Raw genomic sequence first — 15,242 nt, forward strand, 5'->3', positions numbered from 1 at the left:
TCAATTAAATGTTATATATATGATTTATTAGATTGTTTATATGGAAGTTTAGAGATTATAAGATTAATTGTTTGAGAAAGAATCAACTCTAATAATATATCAATTGTTGTCTTAAAAATATAATTATATGATTATATTTATATATTTTTAATACAATATGTAAAATGTCACTAAAATATATTTAATAGTTAAAATGTATTTAATTATATTTTGGTTCAAATTTTGAAAAATAATTTAAAACAAATAATTATTATAGCAGCAAGTTTGATCTTTAAATTTAATTTGTAATTTATACTATATTATTTTTTTAAATATTATCTATAATTGTCTATACATAATGTAGCTCTTAAATTTTAATATCTATATAAATATATTAGCTTTTAGTATGTCATATAGTAAGTATAAATCTACAATCAGCTAACAACACATTAACAACATACTAGTAACAATAATAATATAAAAAATCCTTATGCTCTCTTATTCATCGTGATGATGGATCATAGAATGTGATTCCAAACGTTGATGCAATACACTATTATCATGGACTCTAGAAATTTAATGGTGTTAATATGAAGTAACATAGGAACAAATAAATTATTCCAAATAAGATAAAACCAATCAATCTTCAACAACAATATAAACAACTAAACTTCATTTATATCATTCAACAAATTACAATCTCGATAACATAGCAACAAATAAATTATTCCAAATAAGAACTATCCTATTCAAAAGCAGTAAGATAAAACCAATCGATCTTCAACAACAATATAAATAACAAAACTTCATTTGTATCATTCAACAAATTACAATCTCAAAATATTTAATTTACAAATTTTATATAAACAATATCCAAATGTGAGTCTTAATTTAAACAAAACTTAACATTAAGTCATAAACTTTTTTAAAAAATAAAAAAATTCAATTTTTACTTTAAAATATCTATACCACGAAGTATTCAAATTTGAATATCAAAATCCAAAATTTAATATCAAGTTAAAAACAACAAAGAAAAACATGTCTTAAACGTTCAAACTTCAATTCAAAACTGTTAATTTTCAAAATAAAAAAACAAACTTTCAAACCTGAAACCAAAACTGTTAATTTTCAAACAAAAACAAATTATCGACATTCAAACTTAAATCCAAACTGTTAAACTGTTGAAAACACGAAAAGGTATATTGCACTGTCAAACATAAAAAGACGTAGAACAACTAATTTGCTTTGACAAACAGCATTTAATTATCGAATTATCAAATTATCGGAAATCAGTCCCCTCAATCTTAATCTGAATAATACCGTAAATTAACCTGCTTTTAAATCAGACAAAATTTCTCCAATAAAATGTTGTTAAGAAGAATCAGTTTCCCTGTCAATCCATATTCATCCCACTAACGTAGGGCGCAGTCTCTTAGACAAAACGACGGCCACAGCAGCCTCACTTAAACACGAATAATACACATTAAACACTTTAAAATTCAGATCTGTTGCAAAAGTAACCGACACAGTGTTCGGATCTGGTTGAGACACGTAGTCACAATTAACAAACCCATTTCAGATATCTTCTTATTATTATTCTTCTTCAACCAGTTATGGTAAAGCACCAGGAGAGCCGAAGAAACAAAAAAAATGCCCAAATCAAATCCAACGCTTTCTTCTTAAGATTAAACAAATCATAAGAAACCCAACATCATATAGATTAGCGGGGTTTACCAGGAATCGTAAAATTTTCCATTTTTCAGGCAATTTGGTGGAATTTTAAGTCGGATTAAGCGAAAAAGTTCATGGATTAGCAGCGGATTAAGGAAATGACGGAATCGTGATGATTATTTCGTTTAGCAGGGGTTTTCGGGGTCGCTTTTGAGGGATTTAGTGATGGATCAACAGCAGCAAAATAACAACACTACTAAAAATGTAGCGGCTGGCGAGACGCAGGTCCCGGGTTCGAATCCCCCGCGGATGCAGGTCTACGAGTTTAATGACCTGGATAGGGATGTGGTGAAGAGCGAGAAGGTTAACGATGTTGGTCAGGTCCATAGGACCGTCCGCTACAGAGAGTGCCTGAAGAACCACGCGGCAAGCATAGGGTCACATGCTGTGGACGGGTGTGGGGAGTTTATGGCCGGAGAAGAGGCGCTTAAGTGCCAGGCTTGTGGGTGCCATAGGAACTTCCACAGGCGGGAAGTGGACGGCGGGTGGTCGTATGGGGGCTTTGTGAGAGGGCCTTTTGTTGGGGCTGCTGTGGAGGGTCGCTTGAGTTTTGGGGAGGAGGGTCACATGGCTGGTGAGGAGGAGGGTTATATGAGGAGCGGTGGTGGGGGTTCGAAGAAGCGGTTTAGGACTAAGTTTAGCGGGGAGCAGAAGGAGAAGATGTGTGCTTTTGCTGAGCGGTTGGGCTGGAGGATTCAGAAACAGGATGAGGGTGAAGTTGCTAAGTTTTGTAGTGAGGTGGGTGTAAGGAGGAATGTTTTGAAGGTTTGGATGCATAATAATAAGAACACCATGGGGAAAAATCGGAGCTTGTAATGGTGGGGTTGGGTTGTTTTATGTATTAGGCCTGACTTTCTCTCTTGAGGTCTGGTAATGGTAGCCATTATCTGTTCATGATCTTGGGTTACTTTTGTAAGTTGAATCTTCTTCTTTCTTCTTTTCTGATCAGTTATTTCATGATTTTTTCATTTGTTGTTCAGTGGATGTCATAAATTCTTTACTCCGAATCGAAAAGATTGAGAAAGAAACATTTTGGTCAGGTCTTTTAGTTTGGTGAATTTCTGCCGATGACCGCTGACATGACTTCTAATTTTTTTAGGTTAAAAATATTGTTTTTTTCCCTCAAATTAGGACTCATGAGGGAAACCAACCAGTGGTTTCTCCATTTGAAGATTTAAAGTTCTCACCTTTCCCTTTGTTGTTGTGGTTGTTTGGAAATTTTGAGCACTTAGTCACAGCTTTTTCTTAAGCATTAAATGGATCAGTGGTCAAAAGGCGGAACTTAAATGCTTCAGTGGTCATAAAGTAGGATTTTGTCAGTGAAAACATGACAATTCTCTATTATTTTTGTTTGCAAAAAGTACAGATTGTTTAATTGAATGTTGAATCGTGCTGATTGCTGCAGTACTAAAACATTTCATGTTTTAATTAGAGCATTGGCAACATAATGAAGTGTAATTTGTCATATTGACTGCCTGGTCATAGAATGTACACATTGTTAAATTGAATGCTGGACCTTATTGATTGTTTGATTATTCCGAATAGAGTACAATCACATTGGTTAAGTGTAATTTTTTATTGATCGGTTTAAAGGGACCCCTTTGATCAATTGAAAATAAAATATACTTGTATTCTGATCTTTCATCTAATTAATAGACTGTCAAAGATGCATTACCTTCCCTGCATAAACAATTCAGCAGGTTTGATCATTGAATCATTTGAACTTCTCCTAACATTGTTGGATATACTAGAATTCATTTTTCTTGTCTGTGTGGTTTCATTCCCAACTATTCAAATAAATGTTAGCTCCTCTTTCTTAGATATGAACATTTTTAGCTGCTCAATTGATTTCAAGATGCATAATTTTGAAGTGCATCCGATTTGAAAGGAAAGACATTTTTCATAAGTCAATGGGTAAGGAAAGAAAATCTGATTTTTCAGCTTTTCTGAATATGCCAACAATATATTCATCTGCAGCCAATAACCATGTTTTCTAATTAGGCTTTAAATTGTTTGATTAGAAAACATTTAAGTTTATTTATGTAGATAGAATGATTGTTTGTACAATTTTATAGACTGGTTGTGATAGATTATTTCTTCTTTGTTTGATTATCTTGGTTTAGGACTGTCCGTGTTTACCAGTGACAAACAATTTGTTGCATCTTAATTAGCTGATAACAGTTTGTTAAGGAGCCCAAGATAATGCATGGCTTCAACATGTTCAAGCCCAGAGTTCTTCCTTTGTTATTCTGAGAATTTGTCTTGGAGATGTCCTTCAACTCCAGATATAAATTAAAAATGTGGTGGAAGTATAAAATAATATTCCAAGGTGAATGATATTTTTAGCTAAGTTTTTGCAAACTCTCCCACGTTAGTGGCAAAGATTATTTTTCCCTTTCTCTATTCTAAGCTCTTCTGTCAATTGTTAGACTATAATATCTTATAGTTGAACTTCTCCATTATTTTTCTCAAGGAATCTTTGGGTGGTCTACCTGTTTGACCTTGTGGTTGATTTCAGTGACATCCATCAGTCAGGATTGCTTTCTAAGACGTGTTAGATTTTTATTGAAATTTTAAAATAAGGTAAAGCTAATATTCCAGGTTATCACAAACCCAAATACCATTCAAACATATTATCATTGAATGCATTTAAGCTTTCTTGAATAAATAAAGTTGTGTTCCCATTTCTACAATTTAGTGGAGAATCAGAGTTACGATTGCCAATATACATATCCACGCAGATTTGTTTGGTTTTCTTGTTTTACTGTTACCTCAATTTTTCATCTTAAAGCTTAAGACATAATGTGTTTTGTTCTCTACTTCATTTGAATTGCACACCATTCATAATATCAATTGATATTATGAGACACACTACAGTGATTTTTTGTAATATAATTATAATGGTTCTTGATTTTATAGTTATAATTTTATGTCAAGCAGTCAGCAAACTCTTGAACGTACCTCAAAAGCAATTAAATTTCAACCGTCTCCCTGATGAATATCCAGTTCACTGACCACATATTACAACCTGTAAACTGTTGAAATGATTCTTAATACGAAGATATAATGGTTTGCAGATGGTTCTGTTGTAATATCAACAGATGTTGAAACTGGGGCTATATAACACGCAACTAATTATGATACTGAGCCTCAATTTGATCACATACAGGCCCCTAGGTAATACCATGAATATTATTATCACCCTAACAAAATATCTTGGGTCAAGTATGCTCATTATTCACCCTACTTTTTTCGTCCAATGATGATGATTAATACTTCTGATCATAATTAGACCCAATTAGACAATGCAGTTATCTTTTGAACCCTCTCAATCTGGTTCTAGTTTGGAAAAACCCTGACACGTATTCTTTTGGCCCGATTTGAAAAAGTAAATTGTCTGGTGAGTGAAAATTTTACAATGATGGTGTATTATTTGATGGTTTATGAGCCAGGAGCATATCCAGTTGTGAGGAGACGAACTTCATTAAATATAAAATAATTAAGCTTGATTATTACTTGATGTTTATAAACTTCTAGGGTTAATGTCTGGAGTATGAAAAAATCTTTTTACAATGTCTAATGCTGTAGCTCTCAGAATAAAAAAATATAAACGGAACTAGTTATTTATATCACAAGGAAATCAAGAGTCTCCAAATACAAAGCAGCAATGTGTATGGTTAGCAATGTTCATGCTGTGAATTATGTGATTGTTTCTGTAAGTGGATATTTATGAGATCTGTTTAAAACATTTAGAGCTACTGGGTATTTATATTCAGTGTTTTCCACAGGTCAAGATCTATGATGGTTTCCCCATTAGGCCTCTTCAGGAATTTATTCAGTCGAGAGTGTTTGTTTGTTTTTCCCTTAACTGTACAATGCGAGATTTGAACCAAAACAATATCAGTGGTTTTACAACTGGACGTGCTTGATTGTATAGATGTGCTACTGGATTTCTTGTAATTTCAAGCATTCAGTTTGAATCTACTTCAATCAATAGTTTTGAGTTTGAGCAATGACATCATTAAAGCATTTAAACTGAAAAAACAACAACTGTGAAACAAGAAACTTCGATAAACTTAATTATTTTCATATCAAAATTGAAAGTTACATTGTACATTTATAGATTAACATAAAGAATTTTGTTGGTTTAAGTTTTCTATAACGTAGGAGTGTACAAACATATTTTTCCTGAATTAAATTGTGAGGATTTTCTGTTCGACATTTTGAATCATTCCTATTAATTAAATTCATTGATATAATCTTTCCTTATTATGATAAATCCTTGTAAATAATTTTAAATATTGAACAAAAGAGTTCTCACACAATTTAATCCAAGAATTCATCTTTAATTTCTTAATATCTAAATTTGAATCTCAAACTTAATCCTATGCTTAATCTTATCGTTTTCTATGTCTAATAGTTTATAGTCGAGCCTCAATTTCAGATTCGTAGGGTCATAAAAATGTGTGTAAATACTTTGAGATGTCACTGAATGGTGATGAATTAGTGTGTAATGATAGAAGCAATTTGTATGTTTTAAGTTGAAAATTCTCTAAATCTAGAGTTCAAAGGAGTCCAAATCTCAAGTCTATGGTTACGCATAAGCATAGGGTGATGAGAGTATTTTAAGAGTTAGATTACATAAGTTAACATTGTAAAGCTATTATTTAATTGCAATAGACATAGATATTGTCAACATTTTAAGAGTGTAATGGGATAAGCAATTTGTATTATTTATTTTTGGCCGTTTTCAAAATCTATTTGTAAATATCTATTATAAATACTGGGTTTTCTAAAGTAATGACATGATTTCGTAATAGTGTAAAGCTTATCCTATTTAAGATATAATGAGTACATGTTCAACTGTACTGGTATCATTAACATGATTATAGAATCACATGAAGAAATTTATTTTCATAGTTATGATTTCAGAATATAAGACTTATAAACTACGAGGATGAACACTGATTTCACGCTGCTCTGAAGTATTATTAGCTTAGAGACGAGCAGTGTAACTAATAGTCTTCATTATTCCAACGGTTTACATAATATGCATTCCCTCAACTAGCATGTAAGTAGAAAGAGTAGTAACTTGATAAAATGAATAATAAATTAACAGTTTTACCTTGAGACGGCAATGAATTGCAAGCTTGTTCTCGTGATTTTGTGTAATATTACGTGCATCTGCATTAAGTTTTTAAATAATTACTGTTATCCACTTTGGAAATTAAGTGCATATGGCATCTCTTTGATTGATGAAAAAGTATGCCGCCTCTACTTGACTCATTTGTTCTGTAATAATTTTTAAAATATTAAGTAGCCAAAATAAGGAGGGCGGCCCTTGTTGTTTGGTGCTAAATTTTCCTGTTATCTTGAGATTAGTATTGATATATTAAAATTATCCTTATTTTCATTAATGCTCATTCAACTTCATTGGGAGAATTGTCATTTTAGGTTATACATCCCAAGGTCAAAATATGTTGTTGATTTAATATAATCTTTAATATATATATTGAAATCATGTTATTTTAACATTGTTTATATATGAAATCGAGTGTTTTCTTTTCAAAAAAGAAAGCATTATGTTTGCATTAATGGTTCTTACATTCATTTATTCTTAAGTATAATAATTTTGTTGCTTGTATTTTTGTTTATCATGTTCTTGTCTCAATTATGAGGCTTATTTAGATATGGTTGTAGATGGCTTGTTAGCTTAATTATTTATTAAAGATTTCATAATTTTGTTAGTCTACATCACCAATTTTTAATATCACTTTTTCTAATATGAGCCCATGATGTTTTGGCTAGAATTTGTGAACAATTTTATCTTATAATTGATAGGAGAGGGTTCATGTCTATTATTGCATGAACATTAATACCGAACTCAATTACCATATATAATATCCAATTAGTGTAATGGTCTAAAAATAGACCATCCTTTTATAGTACCTTGTTCCAAGAAAAAGAACTTAATTATCATATATAATATCCAATTATCATAATGTCCTAAAAATAGACCCTCCTTTTATAGTACCTTGTCCCAAGAAAAAGTAGTGTTGTAAAATCTTTACTATCATCATTATTCTTGAATGACTCTTAATATTAATATTTGATAGGTGTATAGGTGTGTCTATATATGTGTGTACAGAAGTAGATAGAATAAGAAAGTCATGTTGTAAACAATTACATTAAAATAATCAAGTCTAATATTTATTCAAAAATATTAGAACTCTAGCTTGTAAAGTAGTGATATTATAAATTATTTATAATTAGTGATATACATGAGCATAAATTGATGTGTAGGTATCTAAAATTTGTGTATAAGCATGTGACAAAATCATTTATTAACAATTACTTTATTTAACTTTAAAATTCAATTATTTATAATGTATATATAAACATAAACTTTAATCTTCTGATTAAGAGTTATTTTATTAGATAGAAGACAATGTATAGTCTTATAAGTGTTACAGTTATCTTCATTTTAACTAATATAATGAATAAACTAACTATAATAAACAAATATTTTCTTTAGGGAATAAGGCAACAATTATCCTCTAATTAATAAAATAGTAAATAAACTCTTGATATAATTATATTATTAAGTATATAATTAAGATAATAGTGAGATATAATAAAAAAATTATATACTTTTACTTATATTTAGTTTATATGGAGTTGTATTTTTTATTTAAATTAGAAAGTATATATCTAGGATTTAATTAACATGATAAGTTGCTAATATATACTCTAGAATTTTGGGCTTGAAATTTGTGTATAGGATCAAACCAACTTTTTGATGTTGTGAAATCATGAAAAATTAAGTTTAGCGATGTACAAATTAGGGTTGTGGGGGCATGTAGAAATTTATCCAACTTCAAAGGCTTGTAGGACGATTCTAGTACATAGTCCATAAAAAATAATAGCACCACCATATTAGGTTCAAAGAAAACTTTCCAAAAATAATATATTGTTCACCCAATTTTGACAATGTATGGAAAAGTTGTAATAGGTCAAAAGGACTAATGAGGGCTAAGAGACAAGTTGCGAGAGTGTTTGTACAATCAACATGAGCATGGTGTCATGCAGACATTTGTGGATATACTCAAGATATTATTTGTGCTAGCTCAAAAATTTGATCAAGTTTGAAAAGATAAAAAATTCTTTAACTATTCTAAAGAATTGTGGTTGCTAGAATATTATTTAACCCAATAATGCATATCAATGGCTATCATAGCTAACTTCAAACATTCCTAGAGCCTAAACTACACACCAATTTTTTGACAATTTATTTTCCTTCATATGAGAGTTTCTACTTAAATATTTTGTGTCTTATGGGTATTAATGGAGCTCCGTATAGATCGTTTTAAGAGTCAAGGGTCATTAAATGACCATTTCAAAGTGTCATGTAATACGAGACCCATTTTGTGTCATTAACCATGTTCACTTAGATAGCCAAAAGGTTCATACAATTGATCCAATACTTTTACACAATTAACCCAGTAATGGCACAAATGACCATGTAATTGTGCACTATTGGTAGGAATAAATTTTTACAATTGATTTGAATGCTATTTTTTTCCCAAAAAATGGATGGGTATTGCTCATAGATAACTTTATAATGGGTTTTTAATTTGTGAAATGTAGTGTGTGGCTATTGGAACAAGCTCAATTACTAGTGGTCTTCCCCTAAAAGAATATTCCTCAAGGGTTGGTGCATGGACTAGTGTGGTCATTGTATTACAACCACTAGCATGAGATTGTGAATTTGTATGGATGACCTATGTGAATTAAGTTTCCTCTCTTCTAAGAAAACCACATTCAATATTTGTAGTCACCAATTTTGATGAATGAATAGTTAATTATAGGGTTTGTGGTTGTTGTGAATGTGACAAAGTAGTCTATTTACTCCATGATACACCTATTAAGTTTTGTCCTGGTTTTTGCCTTGATCTAATGCCCTTTGAAAAATGTATATTTTATCAATTGTTCAAATGGTTTTGAAATGGAAGTCAATCTATAGATGTTGGGATGTTTTGAACATGATTGGAACATTTGTTTGAGTAGGAAGTATTCAAATAGGAACGTATAGATCTAATGATCAATACTATATTGGAGCTATTTATTGAAATCTATAGGCCTTCTAATAACCCAAAAGAAAAATAACTTTTCTCAAAACAAAATATTCAAATAAGAACCTATAGATCTAATGATCAATACCATATTGGAGATCTAACAAAATAACTTTTCTCAAAACATGAAATTGAGTTGGTGCATAAAATATTATTTATTAGAATGAAGGATGAACCTAAGTAAAAATGATAATGCAACCTTAGATCTAAACCATAGAGGAAGATTAAATTAGCTAGTTTCAAGTGTCAACATCATATTCAATAAAAAAAACATGGGATATTATTATTCTAATCTAATAAAATAAAAATCACTTATAGGTATAGCTTAAGTGAATAAAGTAATAATGGAGCTAATTAGATAATTAACTAAGTAATATCCTAACTACCCTAACTATCCTATTAAGGAATCATAGCTTATTACTTTCTTTAAAAAATTGTAAAAAATGTGTCATATAGATAGATGTGTTCTCCACTTATACTTAGATATTTGGAAAAAAAAAAAAAAAAATTGCACTTAGGGTTGGTTGGACATACACATTTGCTTTCAAACAAAAAATAGTGCAACTACATTTTAATTTAAAAACTTCACCAAATAGAATTACTTTGTTATGAGAAATTAGTTAGTAGGTTACAACTTTATTCAAAATTGTCACCACATTGCTACATATTTCCCAAATTATTTTAGTAACTTATTCAATTTTGCTATCTAAAGTTGCTAAAATATTTTTTTCCTAATTTTTATTATCACTTAGAGGCTTAGTTTGGCCCATTGTAATGTTATAATCACACCTAGAGTGATTGATAAGGGAGGAGAAAGCTATTACCAATTTTATTATAGAAATAATTATGTTATATTATCACTATTGCATATCAAGAAAACAAAGAGATTTTTACAAGGACCAAAATGCCACTTAGTACGAAAGTTACCAACAACCTAGACTATGCTACCCAACCATAAACAAAAATAAAAATTCAGCCACAAAGCTGTCATGAAGAGTCAAAGTATCAAATACAAAGCTAACAACATAAAACTTAAGTAATAAAACATCAATTTAGAGGTTATTCTTCCTCCTCTTCATCGCTAGAGGTTGAGGTGGTGAACTGCATAAGGGAAGGCATGAAGGTCATAGGTGGAGCTTCCCTATCTGATGATTGTCTTTTCCAGGCATCCTCCTCTATGATCCTTTGGATTAAATGTGATAGAGGAACATTAAACTTGTCCAAGAGGCTGATATTATCTTTTTTCTTCATGGTGGTAAATCCATAATGGAGGTGTTTCTTGGTCATCAATGCTTTACCTTTTTGCATGAACTATTGGAATCGATCCTCCTTAAGCTTGAATGTATCAGTTACTTGCACAACAATGCCAACAAATATGATTCTCCTCAGAGACTCAGTAATGGTTCTATCTTTACCCTAAAAAAATATTATTATTCCTGAATTTCAAAAGAGACCAGAGTATAAATGAAGAAAAAGTGGTATAGAACACATTGAGACTTTTACTGCAAAAACAAAATTTTCCATAAATAATGTTATCAAGAAAGAAATTTCTACCCATCTCAAACCCAAATAGATTCCAAAGATCCTGGGTAAAGGAACAATGAAAGAAAACATGGAGCATAGATTCTAGTTGCAAGTAGACAAAGAAAATATTGCTGTCCACTTCTCAATTTTTGAAAGGTAGTTTATGTAGCAACATTCTCCAAAGGAAGCAAATGATTTTTGGTTCACCAAGCCTAGCCGAAAAGATGGATAAGGAATTTCTTCCAATTAGTGTGAGTGAGGGAAAGGTTCCAGTAGGCATTCAAGTGGTCTAAGATGATATTGGAAGAAGGGATGTAGTAGACATATTTGGTCTTGACTAAGTGCAAAGGGGAAGAGTCAGGCCATCTCATTTGAAATGGACAAGAATATGAAGATCAACATTCCAATCTGATTCCCAAACCTTCAAGAGAGCTCTTAATTACACATAAGGTTCTTCTTTGAGATTCTTGCAAAGAAAATCTAGATTTTAACTACTGGCAGTCCAACAACCTCCCATTTCTAAGGATATCATTGAAGGTTCTTATATCGGCCTTGGCTCATTTCTTAGCTTAGCATCCCTAAACAAGGTCTAGAGGCATGAGTTTTCTCTTCAGATTCCACCAAATGGAGCTATTTCCACACCAAATGTTACCAGATTTTGATCTTTGAATAGTACCGAGTAGAGGTCTCACATTTTCCTAGCTCTTCAAGAGTGATTTGAACACATTGGAACCCACACCCCCACCCAACTATTTTTTACTCCATTGCTAGGAGGTCCAATGCATCCAGATCACTCCAGAACTTAGCTCTGCATGGGTGTCCTCTGCTTAAATTATGCATGATAAGGACTTTCCAAAGTTCATCACCTTGTGTTGCTTTAGCAATCCATTTCACTGCTAAGACTATGCCCTATGTTCTTAAGTCCTTCAATCCAAGCCCACCAAATTCCTTACATTTTGAGAACCAATCCCACCTGACAACATGTGACTTACCTATCTAGTTTTGGTCTTTGGAAGCTCTAGTACAAAGTCCATGCTCTCTAAGTCACAAGGTTTTTTAGGGATTGATAGAGGTGTGTAGAGTCTTGTATTTTATGTCTTTCCATTAGCCTTTTAACAAATCAAACATCCTTCTACATATTTCCTTATATATGTCTACATTCTTGGTCAAAAGTAGAACCTCCTAACAAGTTCAAGGGTCTTGTCAACCCAAAAATGTACTTCTACAATGTTTTTCTTTCACTATATTCTCTCTCATGGACCCCTTAGAAACACAAAGTTGACTTTATTTGAACAATAAAAACTACTTACAAAATGAAATCAGAGTGTGATATGTGTCTCTCATTTCTTTTCAAACCTAATATGCTTCTTTGAAGTCTTCATCTTCTTGATACATGTCTTTCATGGAGTTGACTCCTATACTCTTCAATTGGATCCTTTTTATGGTCACATTCCTCTTGCTAAGGAAACAAAGAACTTTATTAGCTACCCCCTTCTAATGTTTGATGATGAGTGCATAGAATTTCAAAAATTCTATCTACTTCGTATGCCAATGATATAATTTGTCCTACCTATTCAAAAAGCTTAGAGTATGATTGTTAGTGTACACAAAAAAACTTCTTAGTGATAAATAATGTCTCCACTTTCTCAAGGGCTGAACCATGACATATAATTCTAAATCATATGTAGAATATTTTTTCTTTTCTTCATTTATTTTTTCACTAAAGAAGGTAACAAGCCTACCTTGCTGACTCAAGACTCCACCAATGACCTTATTGCTTGCATCACACTCACCTATAAAGACTTTATGAAAATAAGGGAAGACCAAAATAGGCTGTTTAGCTACCCTTTTCTTTAATTACTCAAATGACCTATTTGCCTCCTCATTCCAAAAAAACTTACACTTTCTTCCCTCCTATATTGTGTCAATCATAGAAGCACACACACCACTAAAATTCTCAACTAAATTTCTATAAAAAAATTTGGAGGCCATGTATACTCTTTACCTATGTTGCAAACTTGTATTGGCCAGTTTAGGATGGCATCTTCTTTAGAGGGATCCATTTTGAGACTATCCTTTGATATCACAAAACCAAGAATCACAAGCTCCTCCTTCAAGAAAACACATTTCTCCAAGTTTATCTTCAATCTCCTCATGCAACCTCTTCAAAATCAAATCCAAATGCATCAAATGCTCCTCTTTGTCCCTACTAAAGATCAATATATCATCAAGATAAACCAAAAAAATTTAATTAATATATGGCTTGAGAAATTTGTTCATAATCCTCATACAAGTTTTGGGGGCATTAGAGAGACCAAAAGGTATTAGTAGACACCCATAGAGACCCTCATCTATTTTAAAGGCTTATTTCCACTCACCACCTTCCCTTCTTCTTACCTACTTATCTGGTGGTATCCACTTTTAAAATCCCCCTTGGAATAATATCTTACACCCCCTAGGATATCTAGTAAATCTTCAATTCTAGGCATAGGGAACCTATACTTTATAATGATATTATATATTTCCCTAGAGTCTATACACAATCTCCACGCCCCTTCTTTCTTTGGGGCCAACACTGCAAATACTACACAAGGGCTTATCCTCTCCCTTATAAAGCCTTTGGTTAACAATGCTTGAATTTGTTTTGCTAATTGTTAATTATACTATGGAGTTAGCTTCTGTACTTCCTTATTTGGTAAGGTTGCACTAGGGATCAAATCAATGCACTGACTAACTTTCCTTTGACGTGGTTTCCTTTATATTTTTTTAACAAATCCCTTATTTCTTTCAATCCTACTTTGTCTCTCCTATCGTTTATCTTTAGGATTTTCCATTAGGTCCTTTATGGTCTCACAACTAATGCAAAGCATGGAGTAAATTTCTCTTTTATGGTCTCCATAAACTTTTTTTCTCCTACTAACCTTGCACTAGTCACAATACGTTTCTCCTTTACATCATTAGGTATTAGGTTCATTGTGTCAGATTTACCATCTTTTCTTATGGAGTAAATTTTTTTCTTTATATTATGCCTAGAATCTACATCATATTGTCAAGACCTTCCTAGTAGTAGATGGCATTAATCCATCTCTACTACATTAGATAATATCTTGTCCCTATACTCCCTTATGTTAAATTATATCCATACTTGTTCACTGATTGATGTGGATTGATCTTTTCTTAAACATGAGAATCTACAAGGATAGGGGTGACTAATGGTCTACAACTTAAGATTATTAGTGTTTTTTGGTATGTGCAAGATCACGGTGGGCCAAACAATGGCCACAAGTGGCAATGAAAAATCAGGACATCAACATTAGTCAACTTGATGTGAAATCTTAAACTAGTTATGATCCTTATATCAACAATTTGTAAGAATACAATCTATAATAAATTGAACTTAGTTTCTAAAATATTGTCCCTTTTTTTATAAAGAAATTATTTAATTGGTCAAATTTTGAAATTTCAATTCAAAAGTACAAAGATTTTTAGGAAAAAATAATAAGTAGGTGTATGTCTAATTACCTTAATCACACTCAAATGAGACTATTTTTTCAAAGATTCTAGATATAAGAAGTAGACTCATACCCAAATTTGATGCATTTTTTTTGTAATTTTATTCTAATTAAATAATTAATTTTAAATTTTTCGCTACAACAATTTTTGGAATAAAGAAACTCTTGTGTCCGACCACCTAACTTATTCAAAAATATATAAAAATAAAATTTGGTTTTGGCTTTCTCATAGTAGGAAAAGCATAGAATATCACACAGCTTTTAGATTTTGAAAAGGTTATACTATTTGAAATTTATAACCTTTTTTCACTTTTTTTCAAGAAGTGTGTAAATCAATCCTTTGATAGGTAAACCCATTAGAAAA

At 31.5% G+C, this 15,242-nt stretch overlaps 1 pseudogene across 1 annotated transcript; it reads left to right on the top strand.

The window, feature by feature from the left end:
- Positions 1-1,304: 1,304 nt before the first annotated feature.
- Positions 1,305-2,898, top strand: LOC149555879 (zinc-finger homeodomain protein 2 pseudogene; annotated as a pseudogene). Its single transcript, XR_016364576.1, has one exon. The product of XR_016364576.1 is annotated as a zinc-finger homeodomain protein 2 pseudogene (transcript).
- Positions 2,899-15,242: the final 12,344 nt, after the last annotated feature.

The sequence above is a fragment of the Cupressus sempervirens genome, chromosome 5 (genome assembly GCF_028749045.1).
Source record: "Cupressus sempervirens isolate cs-2001-9-10 chromosome 5, ASM2874904v1, whole genome shotgun sequence".
NCBI classification, from domain to species: domain Eukaryota; kingdom Viridiplantae; phylum Streptophyta; class Pinopsida; order Cupressales; family Cupressaceae; genus Cupressus; species Cupressus sempervirens.